The sequence below is a fragment of the Sus scrofa genome, chromosome 2, assembly GCF_054392235.1.
Source record: "Sus scrofa isolate SSC_HxYL_T2T_F1_AM1 chromosome 2, Sscrofa_HxYL_maternal_Yorkshire_Landrace_v2.0, whole genome shotgun sequence".
NCBI classification, from domain to species: Eukaryota; Metazoa; Chordata; class Mammalia; order Artiodactyla; family Suidae; genus Sus; species Sus scrofa.
In genome coordinates, this window is record NC_139384.1 from 44,377,617 (window position 1) to 44,392,392 (window position 14,776).

General features: G+C 43.1%; 1 protein-coding gene across 17 annotated transcripts in view; it reads left to right on the forward strand.

Moving 5' to 3' along the window:
* SERGEF (secretion regulating guanine nucleotide exchange factor) overlaps positions 1 to 14,776 on the forward strand; it is a 241,368-nt gene that overhangs the window by 120,601 nt on the left and 105,991 nt on the right. The gene's annotated exons all lie outside the window — the stretch shown is intronic.

Here is a 14,776-nt window from a genome sequence, read left to right on the forward strand (position 1 = left end):
TTGGATGGTCTCAATTCAACATGAAGAAATCTGTCTTCGGGCCAAGTATTGATGGAACAGTTGAAATGCAGACACTGGCACCTGTTTTGGAGAGCTGCACCAAAGTTTGCTAAGCAAAAGAACCATTCGTGAAGAATCTTTCAAAGCCAACTTCAAGGCTACCATGTTTTGCAAGATAGTTGATAATTCAGATGTCAGGTGGTCTCTGGCTTTGAGCTATGTGGAGTGAACAGAAGAACAAGCCAATTAGAATAGTCCCCAGATGTTCTGGCTGTGAACACTAGGCTTTGACAGCCCTGGTAGTCACATGGCCAGAACAGATCCAGTCCTCCTCAAATCAGCAGTTCCTTTATTTTATTTCACTTTATCTTATTTTATTTTAGGTCAGAGCAGGTGGTTTTAAATGCCTCTTAATAATTTCCCTGGCCTTGGAAGGGTGTATTCATTTGCAAATTGGTAGGCCTTGCATCTAATTGATATTTGCTCAAAGAAAGAGAGGGAGAGAGGGAAGGGAGGGAAGAAAAGAAGTGCTTCTTGATACTTGGCAGCTTTCCACCCAGAGGCTGACACATTCATAGAAATTTCCATATATTCTCATTTTAGGGTCATACTAGGACTTGTCACTAGAGTGAACATCATCAGAGTGTTCGTAGAAGTGGTTGGAAGAAACAGAAAAACCCAAGAGAGATTGTAATTTGAAGTTTGTCAAGAGCTACCTGTCTTCCTTAATGCAGTTACATAAAGGAATCGAAAGGCCAGGCTGCAGTCACAGTGGAGGGCTGGGGGTGGCCTTCAGTCTGGGCTGGTGGGGGGCCCTCTGGATAGTCTTTCCTGAACTTGTCGACCCCTGGCCACAGCCTCTTTGGTCATGGACATTTAAGAGGGTCCCTCGTCCTCAGCCTTTCATGTTACCTGTTGCCAAGGGCAGCTTGGAGAACCCAGACTCTTCTCCTTGAGGACCCCCCTCTGCACCACGGGTTTAGGCTGTGGCCCACGCTCCCATTTTCAGCCTTGGCAGCACTTTTCTGTTTCTCCGACCCTGCATCAGTCCTCTCTAAGGAAGAGAGAGCAGGAGCCAGAAAAACGAGCATTGGGTCTATTGCAGTGGGTTTCTCACATTTTCTCCTCTTCCCTCCGACACTTCCCTGAATGTACTCCCCTGGCCCTAGACACCCACCCCTCTGTTCTGGGCATAGAGCAGATGTGGTTGGCTGCTCTGAGGCTTGATGGTCATGCCTTCAAAGCCTCTACAGCTGTAGTGGAGGAGGGATTGGTCACCGCTGATGGCTGTTTTGTCCCTTAAGACTACCCACAGGGCAGGGAGATTCTCCCTTTCCTTCTCTCTCCATGGCTGTCCTCTCGCCTACTTCGGTGACTCCCTGATTCTGGGGCAGGTTAGGAAGCTCAGGCAGCTTCGGCCTGCCTCTTCCTCCCTTTCATGTCTGTCCATTCAATTATCAAATCCTATGCTATCTCTCCTGCAGTGTCCCTCATCTCTATCCCCATCTTCTCACTTCTCTCGTCACCTGAAGGACTGAAAATAAGCTCCTCTTGTCAAATTTCTGCTCTGGAAATGCCTGCACCGGTTGCAGCCTTCCCAAGGTCAGCTTCCACTGCTTGCTGCCAAGGCCCCTCCTCATTTACTTGTCTGCCTCTCAGGCTCTTGTATTAAATGCTTATTAAACGTTCTACGATCCATCCGGAGCAACCTTGTCAGAACAGGGGTGGAGGGGGGAAGCAAATATCTATCTTCTCTCTTGTCATTTCTCTCAGACGAATGAATTAAATATTTTTATTGCCTTGAAGATTAATTATCTTTTGTCCCTGGGCCAGCTTTGATATTCTCGCTGTATCTTCTTGCCACTGGAACCTGACAGCCGGAACTTCTGCCCCCCTCTCTAAACCTGTGCTTTTGCCAGGTTTCTCAGCATCTCTCTACGATGTGGGCTTCTGCAGTGACTCACTGCCCAGGGGTTCAGAGAGATTGGAGTCTGCCCTGCGGGGTGTAGGTGAAGTTCTGGATTGTAGATCTTAGAACTGAGAGACCTCCTGAGATCTTCTGGTCCTTTCTGGCATGTGAGATACTGTTATTGCACTTAACAAATAAAGCTGCTGAGACCCAGAGAGTTTAAGTGACTAAGCCCTGGTCACTCAGCTCATAAAATTTGGACCTTAATGACAGACTAGACTTTAAGCTGTAAAAATACTTCATCCTCTCCATGTAAGTCAGCTCTTTATATGGAGAAGGTGCCAGCTCTGCGAGTTTCTCTTGGCAAATGAGACAGTATGGGACACCTCCTCCCCCGCCCCCCCGCCCCCCCGCCGCCTTTTGCCTCATCAAGTAAGGAAGGGAAGGAAGCCTAGAAGTGACCTCCTCTCAGACAAGCGATGTCGGTGGCTTAGCAGACACCCCCTGTCTCTTGTTTCCCAGAGGGCTCACGGGGTTGGCCTGTGGGGCACTTTGTCCTACATGATTCTTGTTCACCGAATCCTTGTAGGGCCCTTGGGTATAAAAGGAGGTTTTTGTTTGTTTCTAAAGTGGTTTCTCAGTCCCTCAGGACCACCAGGCACTACTACCTCTTTTCTGCCCATGTTCCACCTCAAACCCAAAGAGTAAACCCGTGTTCTTCTTGCATGCACTGCTCCCCCTGTGCCCTCCCCACCTCCCAGCTTTCTCTCAATCCTCCGGGTGTTCTTCTGTCCTCCTAATTACCCAGGCTTGGAGTCTTCTATGACTCAGCTTGATAAGCGTTCTCCAGTCATTGAGCCAGTCAGCGCTCACCAACCCTGTCATTTTTTCCTTTGGACGTGCCTTGCAAAGCCAACCATTCCCCTCTGCTCCCTCGTGGCCTGCATCTGCCACAGCCAGGTAGCTGTGCCCCCTTTCCTGGAGCACTACAGCATCTTGGTGATCTCCTGGTCCTTTGTCCTTCATCCATCCTGCAGACTAGACTGGTAAACTCTAAACACTGGCCCCTGAAGCTCTCAGGCCAAACATTCCAGCTCTTTCATAACTTAACCCTCCATACGAGTCGTTCATACCAGTCAGATTGGGCTATTCATGTCTCCTACATGTTTAGTAATTCTTTGCTCATTTGTTCCCTCTCTCTCTTTCTCCCCACTTCAATGGGGAAAAAAAAATGCAATGCAATATAATAACCTCTGTTTGCATGCAAGTTTTATTGGTTCAACAAGTATTGCTGTGTGAAAGGGAGGAATGGGGTTTGGAGTGGTGATTTACTTATTGTGTGCTGATAATTTATATATATTATCTCACTGAATCCTCTTGATAGCCCCACGAGTTAGGTTGGGCTATGTTCATATTATAGATGTGGAAACCCAGGCCCCAAGGGAGAATGCACATTCTCCTCTGCTATGCCATGGACCTTGTGCTAGAGGTGGCATGGTAGGTAGGGACTAAAGTCTGTAGGCTGGCAGGAAGGATAAGGGCATGCATGCAAACAGCTATCCTGGAAGAAGATGCCCATTGTCCTGAGAACTACAGATACAGTGCTATGGAAATTCTGAGGATGGTGAAGTTTCTCCTAGCTCGGGGATTAGGGAAGACTTCCTGGAGGAGGTAGATTTCCACTGAGTGTGAAGGATGGGCTGTATTTGACAGTAGAAGTGGGAGCCAGGACAGGAAAGGAGGAACCAGCATAGAGAGAGTTACAGAGAGGGAAATGCCCTTGTCAGCAGAGATCATCAGTGAATGGTCTACTTTGGTTGGAACACAGAGCTCTTGTAGGGGACAATATAGTGGGATGTAAGGCAACAAAGGTGAGCTATAGCCTGTCCATAGATGGACTTAAATGTCTGGTTAAAAGATGCACAGTCTGTTCTATAGGCACAGGGGAACCATTAGCACGATTTGAGCAGGGGACTTGCTAGTCAGAGCTGAGATTTAGAAAGATTACTTTGGGCACCCAATACACTGGAGAGAAGGGGAAATAGCAGAGAGAGGAAATAATTAGAAGCTATTGCAATTGTCCAGTACAGATGTTCTGAGGGCCTGAAATAGCACAGTGACAATGGGGATGGAGAAAAGGGGCAATGTGAGAGCAGAACCTGGGAGACAGAACTATAGAAGTTGGTGGTTGGTTGGACTTAGGAGTGAGAGGAGCACTCGGATGATTCCAGGGTGACTATGAGGATGATGATGGCCACACCTAACAGATGGAGGAGGATCAGAAGGGAGAACAGCTTTGGGACTGGGAAGAGCAGAGGTGATGGTAGATGATTTGTTCGCTTCTGTGCAGGTGGAGTTTAGGTGCTAGTGTGTTGCCTATTCCACATCTGTGCTCAATGCGCTTTATCCCTGCTGCTGCCATCCCCTCTGTCCTTCCTCTTTATTAAGCAAACTTTGGCTGCCTTTTATGGTCCAGCTGAATGAAGTCCTCAGAGGAACCTTGTTCATCTTTGAATCTCTGATGTACCATTCATGCCACTGGATATTTCCTGAGTCCAGTCTCCCTAGTATGTGCCCCCATCCACACACGTAAACCTGGCATATAATTGACATTATCACAAAGTAGCTCCTGTTTGTATGAATGTTTATAGCTGAAAAAATACTTAGAATGGTCAGAAATGTGTTGTCATTTCCTGCCAGTTCTTCTCGGTCCGTGAACCATTGATTCAAGAAGCTGAAACAATTCTTGAGGAATAAATGGTAAATTTTAATTTAATAATAAACACAGTTGAAGACATTAACATGTATCAAATGGAGAAGTTAGGCTGATTGTTTAGCTGGTCTAAGTAGATAGACTCTGTTAGAAAGAATGGTCAGGTTAAAAAATATATTTCAGGTGATATGCTGGGATTGATGTTTTGTGTGTATTGAGAACAGAGGCTCTTAGCATTGTACTTGGCATGTAGCACTCAATAAATGTCAGATTATATTATTACTGATGGAAAATTTGAAACTGTAAAAGGGGGGAAATCCTTTTTTTTTTTTTTTTTTTTTTTTTTTTAAGGATAGTACCAACATTTTGATGATATGGAAATATATCTAATGTTTTTAGGATGCCATTACCATGGCTGATACATTTGGAGAGAATCAAATTCAGAAAATTTGAAAGAGTTGTTTTTCTCTTCCAATTTTTTTTAATGAAAGATAAAAAAGGATCTGGGGGAAAAAATTGCTTTCCCACCTCTCAATAATTTCCCATTTTCCCCTTTGTTTCTCTGGGCCATCAGCTCTCCAAATAGACAAAGCGGGAAGGGGCCTAGCATATGTATTTACCTTCTCCAAGGTGCTAAATACAGGTAATTGAACTCAATCTTTGTGATAGTGCTGTGAGATTATTGCTGTAATTGCAGCTATGCTGACAAGGAAGTTCAGGCTTAGAGAGTCTTGGTAACTTGGCCAAGTTCACAGAACTAGGAGATGATAGAACCAGGAGTGAGGCCTCTCTCACCTAAGCTATTGCAGTAGCTTCCTGCCAGTCTGTGATGGCAGAGCTCAAGCTCTTTCTCCCCTGCCATGCAGACCGACTGCAGCATGAGGCAGAGGGTGGCATGTTATGGTTACAGCCTCACATTAGAGCTGCTGGAGCAAGTAATTCATTTAGAAATACTTGACTTTTTTGGGGGGAGGGGCTGTACCCACAGCAAATGGAGGTTCCCAGCCTCGGGGTCAAATCCAAGCCACAGCTGCCGGCCTACACCACAGCCACAGCAACAAGGGATCCGAGCCATGTCTGTGACCTACACCACAGCTCATGGCAACGCCAGATCCTTAACCCACTGAACGAGGCCGGGGATCCCAACTGGCAACCTCATGGTTCCTAGTTGGATTTGTTTCTGCTGTGCCACAACTGGAACTCCCAAAAATACTTGACTTCTGTTTTGTTGGAAGGCAGGGCCAGATTTTTGAGTTCTGCAGTCACCATTGCTGCCTGCTACTCACTTCAAATAGTTTTAAAAATAATGTGAAATTATTGTGAATAGTCAGCCCTCCCCGGATGGCCCCTTTATAAGTGGGGCATCTTGTTAAAAGGACCTTGACAAGAGAAATCCATGTAGCATAGCTTTTGGAAAACTTAGTTTCTCCCCTTCGGAATGTATGTTTTAAGGTTTCAAATTGCAGGAGTTCCCGTTGGGGCTCAGCAGGTGAAGAACCTGACATAGTGTCCTTGAGGATGCAGATTTGATTCCTGACCTCGCTCAGTGGGTTAAAGAGCTGGTGTTGCCGTGGCTGTGGTGTAGACCAGCAACTGCAGCTCTTATTTGACCCCTAGCCCGGGAGTGTCCATATGCCACAGGTGCGGCCCTAAAAGGAAAAAAAAATTTTTCATCTTGTGCTTTTGTTAGAATGTTTACCCATATTAGGGACTTAATGAGGTTCTCAGTCTTGTTCGAGTGGCAAAGAAAGGAATAGGCAGTGGTGTGCTTTGTGAGTGGGCCTCTCTAGCTGCAGTGCTGAGCTGAGGGTGCAGGTCGGGGCAGAAAAGTCAGATGGGAGAGGATGGGACCAGTCAACCACCCCTACCACCCCCAGCCTTCCTATCACTATAAATTATATTTGTTTTTCCTGGCGTTTCGTATTAATAGAATTATACAGTGTATACTTTTGAGTGTCTGGCTTCTTTCATTGAGCACAGTGTTTTGGGGATTTGTCTGTGTTATGTGTATCAGTGGATTTACCATTTTTATTGATGAGTAGTAGTCCACTCTAGTTGTATCACAGTTTGTTTATCCATTTACCTGTTTTGTTTGTTTTCTCGTGCTGTATAACAAATTACCACAAACTTAGTGGCTTAAAACAGCACTTCTTTATTACCTCATAGTCTATAGGTCAGAGGTCTGGGTGGGCTTAGTTGGGTTTTCTGCTTAGGATTTCACAAAATCCAGGTGTCAGCTGAACTGGATTCTTTTTTTTTTTTTTTTTTTTTTTTTTTTGTCTTTTCTAGGGCTGCACCTGAGGCATATGGAGGTTCCCAGGCTAGAGGTCTAATTGGAACTGTAGCTGCCAGCCTATGCCAGAGCCACAGCAATGCAGGATCCGAGCTGTGTCTGCGACCTATACCACAGCTCACGGCAATGCTGGATTCTTAACCCACTAAGCAAAGTCAAGGATCGAACCCACAACCTTATGGTTCCTAGTCGGATTTGTTAACCACTGAGCCACAACGGGAACTCCAGAGCTGGATTCTTATCTGGAGACTCCAGGGGAAGAATCTACTTCTAAGCTTCTTCAGCTTGTTGGTAGATTTCAATTCCTTGTGGCCACAGGGCTGAGGTCCCATTTCCTGGCTGGTTGTTGGCCTGAGATTGCTCTCAGCAGTTAGATGCTGCTCCTGGTCCTTGCCGCTCCATCTCCAAAGCCAGCCATGGTGCCTGGGGTCCTCCTCAGGCTTCAAATCTTTGTGAATTCTCCTTCTGCCATCAGCTAGGGAGCACTCTCTGCTTCTAAAGGGTATGACTAGATTAGGCCCACCTGGAAACAGCCCTTCCCTTTTTGGAAGACTGCATTTTTAGAATGGCCTTTTTGATATTAAGCTGTACATTGGCATTTTAAGCATTTCTATCCATTGACCCTCATTCTGCCATCTCATCCTGCAACCTGATTCCCTTTCTCCCTGTCCGGTGGCCACTGTACCATTCAAGGTTTCTCTTCTCCAAATTGAAGGCACATTTTTTTTCCCTTTAATTTTTACGTGACATGTTGGAGCAGTAAGTGTGCTCTCTGGAATCACACATAATTGGATTTAAATTCAGCTATGCCACCTACTAACAGATATTGGACAAGTTAACTTCTCTGAACCTTGGTTTCCTTATCTAGGCATACCTTATAGGATTAATTCAGAGATGAAATGAGCTAATGCATGCAAAGCTCTTAATCACCTTCCTGTGTCCCATTATATATGTTAGCCACTGTTGTTATTATTTCTATATTGTTACCCTTTCCCCATTTTACTCTTTTTTTTTTTTTCTGGATGTGGTCTATTTTGGCAGTGACCTTAATAAAACATGCTGCTCAATTTATACAAGTGCCGTAAAAAAGTTAATAGTCCTTTATTCAGTAATTCTACTTTTCAGAAAACTTATCCCAAGGAAATAATCAGATGTAGACGAAGACTTTTGTTCAAGAATATTTGTCACAATACAGTTTACAGTGACAAAATACTGAAAGCAATCTAGGTAACTAAGAATAGGAAAAAAAAGAAATTAGGGTGCATTTTCATAATAATCACATTTTTAATGACGTTGATGACTTGGGAAACATAACATTATGTTAAGCACCAAAGTCATGACATAAAACAGAATATGGCATGACCCCATTGTGTTTCTAGAATGTATTATATTTTATTCACTCACATGCAAATACTGATAGGGAAAAGATTGGAAGGAAATATACTATGTGTTAACCGTGAGTGGTGGGATTCTAGATGGTTTTTATTTTCCTTACTGTATTTTTTGTAGTAAGTGTTTATTACTTTTACGCCCAGAAAAATCCGAATAAATTTGATTATAAAATTATTTTATGTGTGTAGCCCATAGCTCTCTGATGAACCTGAGAGTCCACAACTGTCTTGAACCAGGAAAGTTGTAGAGTCACATCAGTAGATCAAGAGAATGCCTCTGGGAGTTCAATTACACACAGAGCTCAAAGCCTTTAGGAGACCCTGGTTGGGAGGGAGCTGAGGAAATTCAGATAAATCCAATATCATTCATCTCGCATTTCCTGAGTACCTACTCTGTGTGTCAGACTCTGAGCCAAGAGCTGGGAGGTACACAGATGAGCACCTTCAGTTCAACAAACATCTGATGAGGACCTCCTTTGTTCAGGGCACTGTGCAAGGCACTGAGGAAATAGATGAATGAGACACAGTCTTCATGCTTAAGGAAGTTAAAACTCACGTAATCTGGGAAGAGAGAGACATGTGAACCACTTAATAATAAGTGGAATAAGTGCTATTTTTATACCAGGGCCCAGAGGAGAGAGTAAGTACTTCTGAAGTGGCTTGGCTGCGTACTAGCGATGTGCCTTTAGTCCGTGTTTAACCATCCTGTTCCTCAGTTAATTTATCAAATGAAGATGTAATGAGTTAATTCCCATAAAGTGCCTAGAATGGGACTTAGGGGTCATAAATGTTAGCAATTCATTTCTTTCTTCTTCTCTCTCCTTCCTTCCCAAGGATGCGTGGTGAAGGTTAACCCTGCGCTGTGGGGACAGCATGCGCTGGGTGGGAGTGGGGTGGAGAAGTGGGCGTATGGGGTGGCATGAGGGTGGCATGTAAGTATTTGGGGATAATTCTACTGAGGAAAAAGGCTAGAGAACCACACTAGGTCCAGACCATGGAGGATCTTCAACAGCAGACAAGGAACGTGGGCTTGGGGACATGTACTTTGGGAAGAGCATTTGGGCAGAGCATGGAAAGTTTGCAGAGGAGAGGGACACCACAGAAGCTGCTGCAGAATTCCAGGCAAGAGTTAAGGCCCGAACTAAAACCATCTCTCTGACTCCCTAGCATGGTAGGAGGGGACTGAGGAAGGGATTTGGTTCTCTTTCTGTGTGCCTGCCTGTGGGTTTCTTGCTGAAGGAACACTGGTGTGAGTGACAGTTTATCCCATGTGCCCCATACATTTTATTTTTATTTTTATTTTTAGGGCTGTGTCTGTGGCATATGGAAGTTCCCAGGCTAGGGATCGAGTGGGAGCTGCAGCTGCCGACCTATGCCGCACTCAGCCATGGCCACACCAGATCCGAGCTGTTTCCTCCACCTACACCATAGCTCAAGGCAATGCTGGATCATTAACCCACTGAACGAGGCCAGGGATGGAACCGACATCCTCATGGATACTGGTTGGGTTCGCTACTGCTGAGCCACAATGGGAACCCCGTTTTAATATTCTGAGATTGTTTAGTCTCAGGGCTGATCTACCCATACATCCTGCCCTTAGCTGTGCTCACTGCATCATATGTGAGTTGAGCGTATATACACAAGACGTCCTGTGTGTGGACAAGCAGTGGTTTGCACAGAACTGGGTTGCCGTGGAACCTGCCGAAATCTGAAATAGCCTCATTGCAAGGGAGCCTTTATGAAAAGAAGTTTAATATTTAAAATCACAATAATGAAAATTACCTTGATATTGATTGCATATAAAGACATATTTTCTGGAGTCCTTACGATATAAAAAGAGTTGGGATATCACAGGAGATAGAAGTAACTTTTACTGAACTGCTTTTAAGTATTTGGAGCTTGGCTGGGTTCTTTGGCATAGTCGATCTCATCAAATCTTCACAATCCTGTGAGGCAAATATTAGTATACCTGTTATACAATGAAAAAAAAGAAGACTCAGAAAGTACAGAGCTGAAGCCCAAGGTGAAATGTCATAACAAATGTCAGTCTTAGGACCAGGCTCTTAATCTCCATGAGCCTCAATTTTCTCTTCTACTTTCAGTACATTTACTAAGTTGCTCGGTTCTCTTGTATAAGACCAATCCAGTGCATCACAGTCCTGCAGCTGCCTCCCTCGCCCAGGACCCTACTTCCCACCAGGCCACTGCTGTCCAGCCAGGCTCTGAGCTCCCCCTGGATTACTGCCACCTCTGCTGAGCCACTTGCCTCATGTGAGTCCCATCCTCCACTCCCTGGCTTGGCCACCCTCCTTCCTTAGGCTTTTAGACTGAATTATTCAGGAAGGAAAGCTATACTTATTCTTTTTTAATGTTATTGGTTGGAATATAATTGATTTAAAAGTTGTGTTAGTTTCAGGTGTATGGCAAAGTGAATCAGGTATATAGATATAGATATACACCTATCCTTTTTCAGATACTTTTCCCATATAGGATATTACAGAATATTGAGTAGATTTCCCTATGCTATATATAGTAGGTCCTTGTTAGTTACCTATGTTACATAGAGTAGTGTGTATATGTTAATCACAACCTCCTAATTAATCCCTCCCTCCACCCCATATACTTTTTTTTTTTTTTTTTTTGTCTGTTTCTAGGGCTGCATCCCTGGCATATGGAGGTTCCCAGGCTAGGGGTCTAATCAGAGCTGAAGCCACTGGCCTACATCACAGCCACAGCAACAGAGGGTCTGAGCCCGCGCCTGCAGCCTATACCACAGCTCACGGCAATGCTGGATCGTTAACCCGCTGAGCAAGGCCAGGGATCGAACCCACAACCCCATGGTTCCTAGTTGGATTCATTAACCACTGAGCCACGACGGGAACTCCTATACTTTTTACCTTGTAGAACTTTTCTCTTTTCCTCTTTATTGGTTTTGGTTGAAATGTAACTCAAACACAGTAAAATGTGCAGAATTTAAGCGTTCAACTCAATGTATTTTTGCATTTGTGTATACCTGTGTAGTCACCCAAATTAGGTACCTAGTAAGTCTCCCTCATGCCTCTTCCAGATACACTCACCCCAAGACTACCACTATTCTACACTTTCACCGTAGGTTGGTTTTGCTAGCTTACATCTTTAACTTTTGTGAAATAATTTCAAATTTGTAGAAGAGTTGCAAGAGTCATATAAAGAACCCTGTAAATCTTTCACCCAAACACAGCGTGTTTGAACATTTTACCAATCGCTTCTCGGCCTTTTGGCTAAGATCAAGTGAACATTTTACCACATTTGTGCGTCTCTCTCTTTTCTGAAAATTTAACATTGGTGGAACACTGTTATCTAATCTGAAGAGTATCTTCATATTTCTCCAGTTGTCTCTATGATATCTTTTATGACAGTTTTTCACTTTGATATAGGATTCAGTCCAGGATCATATCTTGCATTTAGTTGTCATGTCATTTTGCTTCCTTTAATCTGGAATAGCTTTTCCTTATCTTTTATGATGTTGATATTTTTTAAGAGTACAGGACAGTTGTTTTGTACAATGGTTCTCAATTTGGTTCTATCTGATTTTTTTCCCCTCATGATTAGATTTCATTAGGCACTTTCAGCAGAAATACTAAATAAGTGATGTTGTCTCTTTAAAGCATCACAAGATGAGGCACCTGATGTCAGTTTGTCCCACTGTTAGTGGTGCTAACTTAGATCACTTGGGTAAGATGGTGTCTGGCTCCTTTGTCTACTATAATCTACTCTTTCTCCTTTCTTTGTAATTGAGAAGCGACACTGTGAGGCTATGTAAATATCCTTTTCCTCTTCATACTTTTGCCCAGCAGTTTTAACATCCATTAATGATTCCTTCCTGAATTAACTATCACTTTTGCAAAATTATTTCCTTGCCCAACTATTCCTTTCACATTTATTTTTTTTACATTATAAGAGCTTTCCCTGCTCTCCTATTTATTTATTATTCAGTATCTACTTATGAATTTTTATTTTATTCAATGAGTCTTAATCCATTGTCATTATTCATTTTGATGCTCGAATTCTCCCTGATTTAGCCAGTGGGAGATCTTTCAAGCTGGCTTCTCTGTCCTTTTGACATGTCCTTGTCATCTTTTGATCATTTCTTTACTTCCTGGCACAAATAGATGTTCTAGGCTCAAACTGTTCTTTCCAAGTCTCAACCCTGGAATTGGACATTTCTTCAAGGAGCTCTGATTCTTCTTAGTTAAATAGTATTTAAAAGACAAGATCAGTGCACCAAGTGACCTCATTGCTACTGGGGTGTTATTGCATCAAGGCAGTTTCATATTGGTTTAACTTAACGTGGGCGTGTGTATGCATGGATAAAACTGTGGGTTCATACTGATAACTCTAACTCTAATCCTATGTCCACAGGGTTCCTCTTTGTCCTCCCTCATGATGTGTTTTCTTCATCTACAATGAAAACTCTAGCTCCCAAGAACATTAATATATTTCCTCATTTGCATAGTCCTAAAATGTATACAAAATACTTGCAGAATTGATACATGCATACTGCCATGGGGAAAAAAAAGAATCCATTAAGTGCCTTAAGTAGAGTGAAGGATTTTAACAGCCCTTTTTGTTTTTAATCAGAACCTATTTAGTCAAAGTACTGCGTTAAAGGTTTCTAGGATTAGTTCTCTTCTCCCTTCAGAACAGTTATATTATTTATTTGAAATAAGTTTGCTTATTTGGGAGCTTCATATAGAGAGTGTCACACAATATTTACTCTTCTCTGTCTGGTTTCTTTTGTTCGCCATTATTCTTGAAGATTTATCCGTGTTTTGATGAGCAGTAGGCTTTTTTTCTCATTGTTATAAAGTATTCTGATTATGCTACACTTTATTCACTCTACTGATGATGAATACTTGTGTAATTTTATGTTTTCATTTATTATGAATAGAGCAGCTATGAACATTCTTGTATATATCTTTTGATGGAAGTAAGTAATCATTTATTCTGGGTACTGGGGTCTCCGGATACATGCACGCACATGTGTGTGTGTGTGTGTGTGTGTGTGTGTGTGTGTGTGTGTTTACCTTTAATAGACACTGCCAGTTTTTCAAAGCAGTTGTTGAATTTATATTCCTGCCAGCAGTGTAATAGATTTCCAGTTATTCCACATTCTCATCAACACTTGGTGTTGCCAGTCTTTTAAAATTTCAGCCTGTCTTGGCTCTTGGGGAAAGGGTTCAGTTTTTTGAGAAGCATGCTATAGGATGTTTGGCTGGCCTGAATCTGTGAATTACCTGTCTTTGAGGTTGGTTGGTCAGCTCACGTGGTGTATCCTGTTCTCAAGGGCATAAGTAACTTACTGAAATTCAGATGCATTGTTGTATTAAGCACTTTTAGCCTTAGGTTACTGTAGTACAGTAAGGATGGGCAAAAGTACTGGAAACAGGTGAAACAAATGCTGTATGAAAGAGCAACTAGAAGGTCACTTAGAACACAAGGCAGGGAGTCCCCCATTGTGATGCAGTGGAAATGAATCCTACTAGGAACCATGAGGTTTCAGGTTCGATCCCTGGCCTCGCTCAGTGGGTTGAGGATCCATTGTTACCATGAGCTGTGGTGTAGGTTGCAGATGCGACTCGGATCCCGTGTTGCTGTGGCTGTGGCTGTGGTGTAGGCCAGTGGCTACAGCTCCGATTGCACCCCTAGCCTGGGAACCTCCATATGCTGCGGGTGTGGCCCTAAAAAGATAAAAGACAAAAAAAAAAAAAAAAAAAAAAAGAACACAAGGCAGCTCAAAAATCTCCATCTTCTTGCATGGTCAGCAGTAGGATCTAGAAACTCACATTCCAATAACTTCTCCTCTCTTCTTTAGTTTGTTCCTGTTGCTTCTGACTCTTCTGCCTGTAGCTCCTCTGAATATTAACCTTTCTTAGGTGTATTTCTTCCAGCTACTGCTCCAGCTACCAACAAGACTACAGGACTCAGACTTTACAGAATTTTCAGCAGAATTTTCCCATTAAGCCACTTCCTAGACTGTGGCCCATCTATGTATTAAGCCACTTTGGGCAGGTATCCATACATAGCCCAGCCATACCAATTAGGCCACAGGCGCACACATCAACATAGCAACTTAGGAGAAAGGAATTCCCTTAGAAGTGCACTTTGAGAAAAGCCAACCTTCTGAGTGCTTGGCTAGTATAATTGTGTGTATTACATTCTAATTCAGTAGACATTTTTTTAAAGCACTCTCCCTTATCTGCCAGTAGAGCAATTCTGTTGAAAAAGGAAATGAACTGTTCATAGTGAACCTATGCCAGCTCGTAATACTTATAGTTTCCTTTTATATGTTCCCAAATTATATAGTTTATCCATTCTGGAAATGTATCTGTAGAACAGAGTCAAGCTCAAAGTGGATTTTATTCTGTAGAATTGGGAGGAGGGGTGCAAAAGGGTTTTAGGATGTATGAGATTCATTTAATCACTACTCT